Source organism: Ranitomeya imitator, chromosome 7, assembly GCF_032444005.1.
Source record: "Ranitomeya imitator isolate aRanImi1 chromosome 7, aRanImi1.pri, whole genome shotgun sequence".
Classification (NCBI taxonomy): Eukaryota; Metazoa; Chordata; class Amphibia; order Anura; family Dendrobatidae; genus Ranitomeya; species Ranitomeya imitator.
The window spans coordinates 17694579-17708651 of NC_091288.1; the positions used below are offsets into that span (position 1 = coordinate 17694579).

The 14073-nt window shown below is 41.7% G+C and overlaps 1 protein-coding gene across 1 annotated transcript in view; it reads right to left on the minus strand.

The window, feature by feature from the left end:
* ZRANB3 (zinc finger RANBP2-type containing 3) overlaps positions 1-14073 on the minus strand; it is a 182395-nt gene that overhangs the window by 75180 nt on the left and 93142 nt on the right. The gene's annotated exons all lie outside the window — the stretch shown is intronic.

Consider the following 14073-nt stretch of genomic DNA (forward strand, 5'->3'; position numbering starts at 1 on the left):
GATGTGAGACCTGTGTGTCTCTCCCAGTAATATAGGCTAGATGTGAGATCTGTGTCTCTCTACCAGTTATATAGGCTAGATGTGAGACCTGTGTGTCTCTCCCAGTAATATAGGCTGGATGTGAGATCTGTATCTCTCTACCAGTAATATAGGCTGGATGTGAGGTCTGTGTGTCTCTCCCAGTAATATAGGCTGGATGTGAGGTTTGTGTGTCTCTCCCAGTAATATAGGCTGGATGTGAGGTCTGTGTGTCTCTCCCAGTAATATAGGCTGGATGTGAGGTCTGTGTGTCTCTCCCAGTAATATAGGCTGGATGTGAGGTCTGTGTGCCTCTCCCAGTAATATAGGCTGGATGTGAGCTGTGTGTCTCTCCCAGTAATATAGGCTGGATGTGAGGTCTGTGTGCCTCTCCCAGGAATATAGGCTGGATGTGAGATCTGTATCTCTCTACCAGTAATATAGGCTGGATGTGAGGTCTGTGGGTCTCTCCCAGGAATATAGGCTGGATGTGAGGTCTATGTGTCTCTACCAGAAACATAGGCTGGATGAGAGATCTGTGTGTCTCTCCCAGGGATATAGGCTGGATATGAGGTCCGTGTGTCTCTCCCAGTAATATAGGCTGGATGTGAGATCTGTGTGTCTCTCTCAGTAATATACGCTGGATGTGAGGGGCTGTGTGTCTCTCCCAGTAATATACGCTGAATGTAAAGTCTGTGAATATAGGCTGGATATGAGCTCCATGTGTCTCTTCCAGTAATATAGGCTGGATGAGATGTCCGTGTGTTTCTCCCAGTAATATAGGCTGGATGTGAGGTCCGTGTGTCTCTCCCAGTAATACAGGCTGGATGAAAAGTCTGTGAATATAGGCTGGATATGAGCTCCATGTGTCTTTTCCAGTAATATAGGCTGGATGAGAGGTCCGTGTGTTTCTCCCAGTAATATAGGCTGGATGTGAGGTCTGTGTGTCTCTCCCAGTAATATAGGCTGGATGTGAGGTCTGTGTGTCTCTCCCAGTGATATAGGCTGGATGTGAGGTCTGTGTCTCTGCCAGTAATATAGGCTGGATGTGAGGTCTGTGTGTCTCTCCCAGTAATATAGGCTGGATGTGAGGCCTGTGTCTCTGCCAGTAATATAGGCTGGATGTGAGGTCTGTATATCTCTCTCAGTAATATAGTCTGGATGTGAGGTCTGTGTCTCTGCCAGTAATATAGGCTGGATGTGAGGTCTGTGTGTCTCTCCCAGTAATATAGGCTGGATGTGAGGTCTGTATATCTCTCTCAGTAATATCTGTTGTTTCTGAGAACTATGTGTCTCTCTCAGTAATATAGGCTGAATGTGAGGTCTGTGTCTCTCCCAGTAATAATGGATGGATGGATGCGTATCCAGGTTGCTGCTGTCTTGATAAGCTTATATTTCAACACAACTTCCATCTTTCACTTATTTCAGACATCCTTGCACCATGTACATGTACGGATCGCAATTTCAGGATTGACGGGATTTCTTGACCAGAACACAACGGCCTCATCTACACATATGAGGTTGCTGAATTCGGGATGCGGCAGCCAGTCCGTACATTGCTGTCTGTACTCAGGCCATGCATCGCAGACACTGCAAGCAAACAAACAAAAGATCTGCGCAAATTTCTACATACGCTTTAATTTACACCAATTTCTGGCATCAATCTTACTAAATCCACTGGGCTAAAGTAATTGTTCCCAAAGTTTGACTAAACTGAAAAAAATATATATACATTTTTGAGAAAATGCACACAATATTAAATAGATCTCCTTGACCTGATGAGGCTGATGAACTTACTTTGATAATCTATAACACATTGATTACATTTTTTTTTTTTAAAGTTTCCCTTACTAACCCTAAGTGCAAGGGGAGTTCGTAAATTTCTAATTTCTAATGACTGATAACACCTCTATAAACAGTAGATAACACAGGATCCACCATTCACAATAGGTGATGTCACAGCTCACCTCCTCCTCCTGTACAATGACTGATAACACCTCTATAAACAGTAGATAACACAGGATCCACCATTCACAATAGGTGATGTCACAGCTCACCTCCTCCTCCTGTACAATGACTGATAACACCTCTATAAACAGTAGATAACACAGGATCCACCATTCACAATAGGTGATGTCACAGCTCACCTCCTCCTCCTGTACAGCGACTGATAACACCTCTATATACAGCAGATAACACAGGATCCACCATTCACAATAGGTGATGTCAAAGCTCACCGCCTCTTCCTCCTGTACAATTATGGATAACACCTCTATATACAGTAGATAACACAGGATCCACAATTCACAATAGGGGATGTCACAGCTCACCTCCTCCTCCTGTACAATGACTGATAACACCTCTATATACAGCAGATAACACAGGATCCACCATTCACAATAGGGGATGTCACAGCTCACCTCCTCCTCCTGTACAATGACTGATAACACCTCTATATACAGTAGATAACACAGGATCCACCATTCACAATAGATGATGTCACAGCTCACCTCCTTCTCCTGTACAATGCCTACCTCGCATGGGCTATGGTGTTATCCCAGGAGTCTTCTCTGTATTTTAATTTGTGAGATTAAAGTTTTGAAGATTGTATTGAAGCTGGAACTACCTTCTTTTCTTCACAATAGGTGATGTCACAGCTCACCTCCTCCTCCTGTACAATGACTGATAACACCTCTATATACAGTAGATAACACGATCCATCATTCACAATAGGTGATGTCACAGCTCACCGCCTCTTCCTCCTGTACAATGACTGATAACACCTCTATATACAGTAGATAACACAGGATCCACAATTCACAATAGGTGATGTCACGGCTCACCTCCTCCTCCTGTACAATGACTGATAACACCTCTATATACAGCAGATAACACAGGATCCACCATTCACAATAGGGGATGTCACAGCTCACCTCCTCCTCCTGTACAATGACTGATAACACCTCTATATACAGTAGATAACACAGGATCCACCATTCACAATAGATGATGTCACAGCTCACCTCCTTCTCCTGTACAATGCCTACCTCGCATGGGCTATGGTGTTATCCCAGGAGTCTTCTCTGTATTTTAATTTGTGAGATTAAAGTTTTGAAGATTGTATTGAAGCTGGAACTACCTTCTTTTCTTCACAATAGGTGATGTCACAGCTCACCTCCTCCTCCTGTACAATGACTGATAACACCTCTATATACAGTAGATAACACAATCCATCATTCACAATAGGTGATGTCACAGCTCACCGCCTCTTCCTCCTGTACAATGACTGATAATACCTCTATATACAGTAGATAACACAGGATCCACCATTCACAATAGATGATGTCACAGCTCACCTCCTCCTCCTGTACAATGACTGATAACACCTATATACAGCAGATAACACAGGATCCACTATTCACAATAGGTGATGTAACAGCTCACCTCCTCCTCTCTTCATAATGACCTTCACGCTGATGGGTGAGCCCTAGATTCTACAATCCCGAGTCACTGCATTGCTGTAAATGCCCATGTGCCCAAAGAGAAGTAGGAATTGAAAATTAGACATGCAAGATATGGATTTTTTTTAGTATGGTGTCATGTAAATTAACAAAATAAAAATTAAGTATAAAAAAAAATAATAAATTTCAATATAAAAATCGGACCTTGCCAAAAGCTTTTGTCAGTGCGAAGACTTGATCCAGGGTAATCCTATCAGTCAGACCCCCATCATGATCAATAGTTGGGACCCTCATAACTGATTGCTGGACAATATCTATTAGAGGGAAAAAAAAGCAGGAGGAGGAGGAGGACGAGGACGAGGAGGAGGAGGATCTCGTGACTGAACCAGATACAGACATCTGACAATAGGGAATAGAGAAGAAAAAAAAATAAACTGCATCTTTGCCAAGCTAATAAATCAATAGGGAGAAAATGAGTCTCAGTGCAAATCTTATTACTTAAAGGGATTATCCGGCATCGAGTGCGCAGAAAACAGCCTCATTTTTACACGTCGGCACAGGGGTTTCTGGGAATTTTAATTCAATCTAAATAAGGATACAAGCTGTGATTCTCTATTTAACTTGCTCAGTACCCAAGGGGTAAAGAGCTGCTAAAACGACACCCATGTATCATCCTGACAGGCGTTTTATCATTTCTGCAATATTTTTTTTTTAAATATATTTTGAAAGTGCGAATAAAACTTTTTGCACAGAAAAGGAGATCAGATGAGAGTTTACACTTAATCTGTGGGACCCTTACCTTTGGAAAACCCTTCACGTCCGAAAGAGGAAATACTGATGAAAAGGGGAATTCTTATTTATTTTTATTATTTTTTTAGTATTTTTCACGGATTGCCTATAAATCGGGGAGGTCTACGCACAAGTGATCACCTGGAAATGAACAAATAAATTGACAACTGGGTGGGAAAAATTCTACAGGTTAAAGTGATACACCCAATCTTCATAAACGGATATTGTCAGAGCTGGTAAATAGAAAAAATGTTGCATTTAGCTGCGTATCAAAATTTGCATTAATTCTTGGGATATTAACACTTTTCTTCTGTTTTCAGCTTGTTGACTTGGAGACCGACCACCAGTACTAGGCAGCAGAACACGCTCAGTGGTTTTACAGCTTGTTGCCTTGGAGACCGACCACCAGTACTAGGCAGCAGAACACAGGCAGTGGTTTTACAGCTTGTTGCCTTGGAGACCGACCACCAGTACTAGGCAGAACATGCGCAGTGGTTTTACAGCTTGTTGCCTTGGAGACCGACCACCAGTACTAGGCAGCAGAACACGCGCAGAGGTTTTACAGCTTGTTGCCTTGGAGACCGACCACTAGTACTAGGCAGCAGAACACGCGCAGTCGTTTTACACCTTGTTGCCTTGGAGACCGACCACCAGTACTAGGCAGAACATGCGCAGTGGTTTTACAGCTTGTTGCCTTGGAGACCGACCACCAGTACTAGGCAGCAGAACACGCGCAGAGGTTTTACAGCTTGTTGCCTTGGAGACCGACCACTAGTACTAGGCAGCAGAACACGCGCAGTCGTTTTACACCTTGTTGCCTTGGAGACCGACCACCAGTACTAGGCAGCAGAACACGCGCAGTGGTTTTACAGCTTGTTGCCTTGGAGACGGACTACCAGTACTAGGCAGCAGAACACGCGCAGTGGTTTTACAGCTTGTTGCCTTGGAGACCGACCACCAGTACTAGGCAGCAGAACACACACAGTGGTTTTACAGCTTGTTGCCTTGGAGACCGACCACCAGTACTAGGCAGCAGAACACACGCAGTCGTTTTACACCTTGTTGCCTTGGAGACCGACCACCAATAATAGGCAGCAGAACATACGCAGTGGTTACAACCGCTTCTCTATTCAGTTTCTAAGCACTAGTGTGAAGTTGAGGAGTATTGCTAGAGAATGCAGATACCTGCTAATCCCACATCAGCGCAGGGTTTATAAAGCAAACAACAGCTGTGGTCGGTTTCCTAGGCAACAAAAACGAAATTCATACTATCTGAGGAATGGGTGAAAGTTTTAAGTAAATTGCAAAAATGCTTGTTTTTACAAGCTGTGCCGATAAAAACCATTTATATGAAAGGAATTAACCCTTTATGCACATATTTACCCCTTAAAACCCTGATAATCCAGCACCAATCTGATTACGTCTTGGATTCCACCCCGATCTTCTGACTACTGCAGCCAATCGCTGGCCTCATTTGTCACAAATAAATCTTATGCTAGGGGGTGGGGAGGGAAGCTTTAGTCTCCAACAGCCCCTTAAATGCCTCTATCCATTTGCACAATACTACTATTTATTTGTTTCCTGCAGTGCTGTGGAGTCGAAATCAATATAAAATGGACAAACTCCGACTCCTAAAATATACAATACATTGGTTACAGAAGTACAATGCAGGATGTGATGTAAATCTTTTCATAAGAATTTTGGAAAGTTATGAAATGTCCTATAAATGTCTGTTCTGTTCCTGATCTAAGGATTTTGGCTTTTAGTGGAGATGAATCTGTGCTGCACTTTATATACATGCTCAGTAGTGACCAGGGCTGTGTAGTCAGAGTCGTGAAGTGGGGAGTCAGGGAAATTGTGGAGTCGGAGGTTTGCCTGGTCCGACTCTACAGCTCTGGTTTCCTGCAGGCAATTTGCACAGAGAATTTGCTGAGTTTTATCTTACAGCTGCAAAAAGTCCTAATGATACCCCGGCCTCATGCATGATCAGAATCGAGCGCTTGCATTTATCAAGCAGACGCACAGCCAGACACATAACTGAGCAGATGCATGCACGGCCAGACACATAACCGAGCAGATGCATGCACGGACAGACACATAACCCAGCAGATGCACGAACGGCCAGACACATAACCCAGCAGATGCATGCACGGCTAGACACATAACCCAGCAGATGCATGAACGGCCAGACACATAACCCAGCAGATGCATGCACGGCCAGACACATAACCCAGCAGATGCATGCACGGCCAGACACATAACCCAGCAGATGCATGAACAGAGAGACACATAACCCAGCAGATACACGAATGGCCAGACACATAATCCAGCAGATACATGAATGGCCAGACACATAATCCAGCAGATACACGAATGGCCAGACACATAATCCAGCAGATGCATGAACGGCCAGACACATAACCCAGCAGATGCATGCACGGCCAGACACATAACCCAGCAGATGCACGAACGGCCAGACACATAACCCAGCATATGCACGAACGGCCAGACACATAACCCAGCAGATGCATGCACGGCCAGACACATAACCCAGCAGATGCATGAACAGAGAGACACATAACCCAGCAGATACACGAATGGCCAGACACATAATCCAGCAGATACATGAATGGCCAGACACATAACCCAGCAGATACATGAACGGCCAGACACATAACCCAGCAGATGCATGCACGGCCAGACACATAACCCAGCAGATGCATGAACAGAGAGACACATAACCCAGCAGATACACGAATGGCCAGACACATAATCCAGCAGATACATGAATGGCCAGACACATAACCCAGCAGATACATGAACGGCCAGACACATAACCCAGCAGATGCATGAACGGCCAGACACATAACCCAGCAGATGCATGCACGGCCAGACACATAACCCAGCAGATGCATGAACGGCCAGACACATAACCCAGCAGATACACGAATGGCCAGACACATAACCCAGCAGATGCATGCACGGCCAGACACATAACCCAGCAGATGCATGAACGGCCAGACACATAACCCAGCATATGCACGAACGGCCAGACACATAACCCAGCATATGCATGCACGGCCAGACACATAACCCAGCAGATGCATGAACAGAGAGACACATAACCCAGCAGATACACGAATGGCCAGACACATAATCCAGCAGATACATGAATGGCCAGACACATAACCCAGCAGATACATGAACGGCCAGACACATAACCCAACAGATGCATGAACGGCCAGACACATAACCCAGCAGATGCATGAACAGAGAGACACATAACCCAGCAGATGCATGAACGGCCAGACACATAACCCAGCAGATGCATGAACAGAGAGACACATAACCCAGCAGATGCATGAACAGCCAGACACACAACCCAGCAGACGCATGAACGGCCAGACACATAACCCAGCAGATGCATGAACAGCCAGACACATAACCCAGCAGATGCATGAACGGCCAGACACATAACCCAGCAGATGCATGCACGGCCAGACACATAACCCAGCAGATGCATGCACGGCCAGACACATAACCCAGCAGATGCATGAACGGCCAGACACATAACCCAGCATATGCACGAACGGCCAGACACATAACCCAGCATATGCATGCACGGCCAGACACATAACCCAGCAGATACACGAATGGCCAGACACATAACCCAGCAGATACATGAATGGCCAGACACATAACCCAGCAGATGCATGCACGGCCAGACACATAACCCAGCATATGCACGAACGGCCAGACACATAACCCAGCATATGCATGCACGGCCAGACACATAACCCAGCAGATACACGAATGGCCAGACACATAACCCAGCAGATACATGAATGGCCAGACACATAACCCAGCAGATACATGAACGGCCAGACACATAACCCAGCAGATGCATGAACAGAGAGACACATAACCCAGCAGATGCATGAACGGCCAGACACATAACCCAGCAGATGCATGAACAGAGAGACACATAACCCAGCAGATGCATGAACGGCCAGACACACAACCCAGCAGATGCATGAACGGCCAGACACATAACCCAGCAGATGCATGAACAGCCAGACACATAACCCAGCAGATGCATGAACGGCCAGACACATAACCCAGCAGATGCATGCACGGCCAGACACATAACCCAGCAGATGCATGCACGGCCAGACACATAACCCAGCAGATGCATGCACGGCCAGACACATAACCCAGCAGATGCATGAACGGCCAGACACATAACACAGCAGATGCATGAACGGCCAGACACATAACCCAGCAGATGCATGAACGGCCAGACACATAACCCAGCAGATGCATGAACAGAGAGACACATAACCCAGCAGATGCATGAACGGCCAGACACATAACCCAGCAGATACATGCACGGCCAGACACACAACCCAGCAGATGCATGAATGGACAGACACATAACCCAGCAGATGCATGAACGGCCAGACACATAACCCAGCAGATGCATGAACGGCCAGACACATAACCCAGCAGATGCATGAACGGCCAGACACATAACCCAGCAGATGCATGAACGGCCAGACACATAACCCAGCAGATGCATGAACGGCCAGACACATAACCCAAGGGTATACCGTGAAGATTGGTAGAGCAGCTTAGTATACATTTTTTGCAAAAAACGTATCAACCAAATACCCTGTTTTTTACATCTTTTACTAGCATTTGCGGATTACTGCAACATTTTTTCAAACTGAGTGTTTTTGGTTTTACTATTCTCTTTTGTGTCTTCAGGTTTCTTGGTGGTGTGTGAACATGATCATACAGACTTGTTCACTGTGCAAGTAGCCCATGTGTTCCTGTTTCCATAATTGTTCTCTTGTGTCTACAAGACTGGGGAGTTCCACCACTCCTCTTGGGCTATCTGCACAAAAGCTGTTCTACCCTGTATGCACACATGGATTTTTCCTCTCTGAACCCTGTTCACACAGGTTATATACAGATGATCAGGTTTTTAAATACATCAGATAGGGATTGCATACATTAGTTAGGACTGCTCTGATAAGGGTATACCGTGAAGATTGGTAGAGCAGCTTAGTATACATTTTTTGCAAAAAACGTATCAACCAAATACCCTGTTTTTTACATCTTTTACTAGCACTTGCGGATTACTGCAACATTTTTTCAAACTGAGTGTTTTTGGTTTTACTATTCTCTTTTGTGTCTTCACATAACCCAGCAGATGCATGAATGGACAGACACATAACCCAGCAGATGCATGAACGGCCAGACACATAACCCAGCAGATAGATGAACGGCCAGACACATAACCCAGCAGATGCATGCACGGCCAGACACAATCCTGTACCCATGAAATAATGATATCATCAAATGCGCACACATTCCGACACTTATTTACTGGAGGAAACAATAGTCACGCATCTCTGGACACACAAGTTGTAAAAAGCCGCCATACCCCTACTGATAAATTCGGAGGTCGCAGAAATTCTGAGAATGGATGTTTCCAGTGAAGTTCCATCAATATGAGAGAAGAAGCTGTAAATGTGCAATCGGGTAAAAGAGAATGTGCAGGAAATTATCTGCCTAAAACCACCCCCCACCCCCACCCCCCCAGAGTGATTACGTCTCTCTCATAAGTTTGATAATCACCAGAAAGTCCATGTTACTGTCCGGCGTTCGGCCCCTCAAAACACCGAATGTTTGTCGCGTTGTCATGTGCGTAACAGTGCAGCAAACACTGCTTCTGATCGGAGGTAAAATCATCCCCGCTGGTCAAAGAGCCGCGGTTCCTACACTGTCAAATGCCAGCGTGAGCCTTCAGCAGTAATCAGAGGTATAAAGTTTACCTCCGGTCACTGGTGTCAACTGATGGGACTACTGTTCCCATCAGCCGACGTCTGCTGCCGCCAATAACAGTAAGAGCAGGAGCGGCTGAGATTATTCATCAGCCGACACCTGCCCTGTAAATAAATAATTAAAAAAAAATTAACACCGCATGGGTTCCCCTGTATTTTTGATAACCAGCCAGGCAAAACTCTAGGCAGGGGGCTGCAACCCTCAGCTGTCAGCTTCAGCAAGGCTGGTTATCAAGAATGGAGGGGTCCCCACTACGATTTTTTAAATTATTTAAATAAATAAAGAAATATATAAATAATTAAATAAAATGGTGTGGGGTCCCCCCCATTTTTGACAACTAACCGCAGTGAAATTGTCCAGGTAAATTCGCCTCTGCACCATGAGACTTTTCTCACAGTGCTAGTGGGGATCTCATCGAGGTCACCGCAGTTCATAGGCCCGGCCAGACCCGAATATCCAGGTGTCCGCCCATCTCTACATATAAGCAGTACTATTGTAGTTATATTATTGTACATAGGAGCAGTATTATAGTAGTTATATTCTTGAACATAAGGGACATTAATATAGTAGTTATATTCTTGTACATAGGGGCAGTATTATAGTAGTTATATTCTTGTACATAAGGGCAGTATTATAGTAGTTATATTCTTGTACATAGGGGCAGTATTATAGTAGTTATATTCTTGAACATAAGGGACATTAATATAGTAGTTATATTCTTGTACATAGGGGCAGTTTTATAGTAGTTATATTCTTGTACATAGGAGCAGTATTATAGTAGTTATATTCTTGAACATAGGGGCAGTATTATAGTAGTTATATTCTTGTACATAGGGAGCAGTATTATAGTAGTTATATTCTTGTACATGGAGCAGTATTATAGTGGTTATATTCTTGTACATAGGGGCAGTATTATAGTAGTTATATTCTTGTACATAGGAGCAGTATTATAGTTATATTCTTGTATATAGGAGAAGTATTATAGTAGTTATATTCTTGTACATAGGAGCAGTATTATAGTAGTTATATTCTTGTACATAGGGGCAGTATTATAGCAGTTATATTCTTGTACATAGGGAGCAGTATTATAGTAGTTATATTCTTGTACATAGGGGCAGTATTATAGGAGTTATATTCTTGTACATAGGGGCAGTATTATAGCAGTTATATTCTTGTACATAGGGGCAGTATTATAGTAGTTATATTCTTGTACATAGGGGCAGTATTATAGCAGTTATATTCTTGTACATAGGGGCAGTATTATAGTAGTTATATTCTTGTATATAGGAGCAGTATTATAGTAGGTATATTCTTGTATATAGGAGCAGTATTATAGTAGTTGTATTCTTGTACATAGGGGGCAGTATTATAGTTATATTCTTGTATATAGGAGCAGTATTATAGCAGTTATATTCTTGTATATAGGAGCAGTATTATAGTAGTTATATTCTTGTACATAGGGGCAGTATTATAGCAGTTATATTCTTGTAAATAGGGGCATTATTATAGCAGCTATATTCTTGTAAATAGGGGCAGTATTATAGCAGTTATATTCTTGTACATAGGAGGCAGTATTATAGTAGTTATATTCTTGTACATAGGGAGTAGTATTATAGTAGTTATATTCTTGTACATAGGGAGCAGTATTATAGTAGTTATATTATTGTACATAGGGAGCAGTATTATTGTAGTTATATTACTGCATATAGGGAGCAGTATTATAGTAGTTATATTCTTGTACATAGGGGGCAGTATTATAGTTGTTATATTATTGTACATATGGTGGAGTATTATAGAAGTGATATTCTTGTACATAGGAGCAGTATTATAGTAGTTATATTCTTGTACATAGGGAGCAGTATTATAGTAGTTATATTCTTGTACACAGGGGCAGTATTATAGTTATTCTTGTATATAGGAGCAGTATTATAGTAGTTATATTCTTGTACATAGGGGCAGTATTATAGCAGTTATATTCTTGTAAATAGGGGCAGTATTATAGCAGCTATATTCTTGTAAATAGGGGCAGTATTATAGCAGTTATATTCTTGTACATAGGAGGCAGTATTATAGCAGTTATATTCTTGTACATAGGGGCAGTATTATAGCAGTTATATTCTTGTATATAGGAGCAGTATTATAGTAGTTATATTCTTGTACATAGGGGCAGTATTATAGCAGTTATATTCTTGTAAATAGGGGCAGTATTATAGCAGCTATATTCTTGTAAATAGGGGCAGTATTATAGCAGCTATATTCTTGTACATAGGGGCAGTATTATAGCAGTTATATTCTTGTACATAGGGGCAGTATTATAGTAGTTATATTCTTGTATATAGGAGCAGTATTATAGTAGGTATATTCTTGTATATAGGAGCAGTATTATAGCAGTTATATTCTTGTACATAGGAGGCTGTATTATAGTAGTTATATTCTTGTACATAGGGAGTAGTATTATAGTAGTTATATTCTTGTATATAGGAGGCAGTATTATAGTAGTTATATTCTTGTACATAGGAGCAGTATTATAGTAGTTATATTCTTGTACATAGGGAGCAGTATTATTGTAGTTATATTACTGCATATAGGGAGCAGTATTATAGTAGTTATATTCTTGTACATAGGGGGCAGTATTATAGTAGTTATATTATTGTACATATGGTGGAGTATTATAGAAGTGATATTCTTGTACATAGGAGCAGTATTATAGTAGTTATATTCTTGTACATAGGGAGCAGTATTATAGTAGTTATATTCTTGTACACAGGGGCAGTATTATAGTTATTCTTGTATATAGGAGCAGTATTATAGTAGTTATATTCTTGTACATAGGGGCAGTAAAATAGCAGTTATATTCTTGTAAATAGGGGCAGTATTATAGCAGCTATATTCTTGTAAATAGGGGCAGTATTATAGCAGTTATATTCTTGTACATAGGAGGCAGTATTATAGCAGTTATATTCTTGTACATAGGGGCAGTATTATAGTAGTTATATTCTTGTACATAAGGAGCAGTATTATAGTAGTTATATTCTTGTACATGGAGCAGTATTATAGTAGTTATATTCTTGTACATAGGGGCAGTATTATAGTAGTTATATTCTTGTACATAGGAGCAGTATTATAGTTATATTCTTGTATATAGGAGAAGTATTATAGTAGTTATATTCTTGTACATAGGAGCAGTATTATAGTAGTTATATTCTTGTACATAGGGGCAGTATTATAGTAGTTATATTCTTGTACATAGGGGCAGTATTATAGCAGTTATATTCTTGTACATAGGGGCAGTATTATAGTAGTTATATTCTTGTATATAGGAGCAGTATTATAGTAGGTATATTCTTGTATATAGGAGCAGTATTATAGTAGTTGTATTCTTGTACATAGGGGGCAGTATTATAGTTATATTCTTGTATATAGGAGCAGTATTATAGCAGTTATATTCTTGTAAATAGGGGCAGTATTATAGTAGTTATATTCTTGTACATAGGGAGCAGTATTATAGTAGTTATATTCTTGTACACAGGGGCAGTATTATAGTTATTCTTGTATATAGGAGCAGTATTATAGTAGTTATATTCTTGTACATAGGGGCAGTATTATAGCAGTTATATTCTTGTAAATAGGGGCAGTATTATAGCAGCTATATTCTTGTAAATAGGGGCAGTATTATAGCAGTTATATTCTTGTACATAGGAGGCAGTATTATAGTAGTTATATTCTTGTACATAGGGAGTAGTATTATAGTAGTTATATTCTTGTATATAGGAGGCAGTATTATAGTAGTTATATTCTTGTACATAGGAGCAGTATTATAGTAGTTATATTCTTGTACATAGGGAGCAGTATTATTGTAGTTATATTACTGCATATAGGGAGCAGTATTATAGTAGTTATATTCTTGTACATAGGGGGCAGTATTATAGTAGTTATATTATTGTACATATGGTGG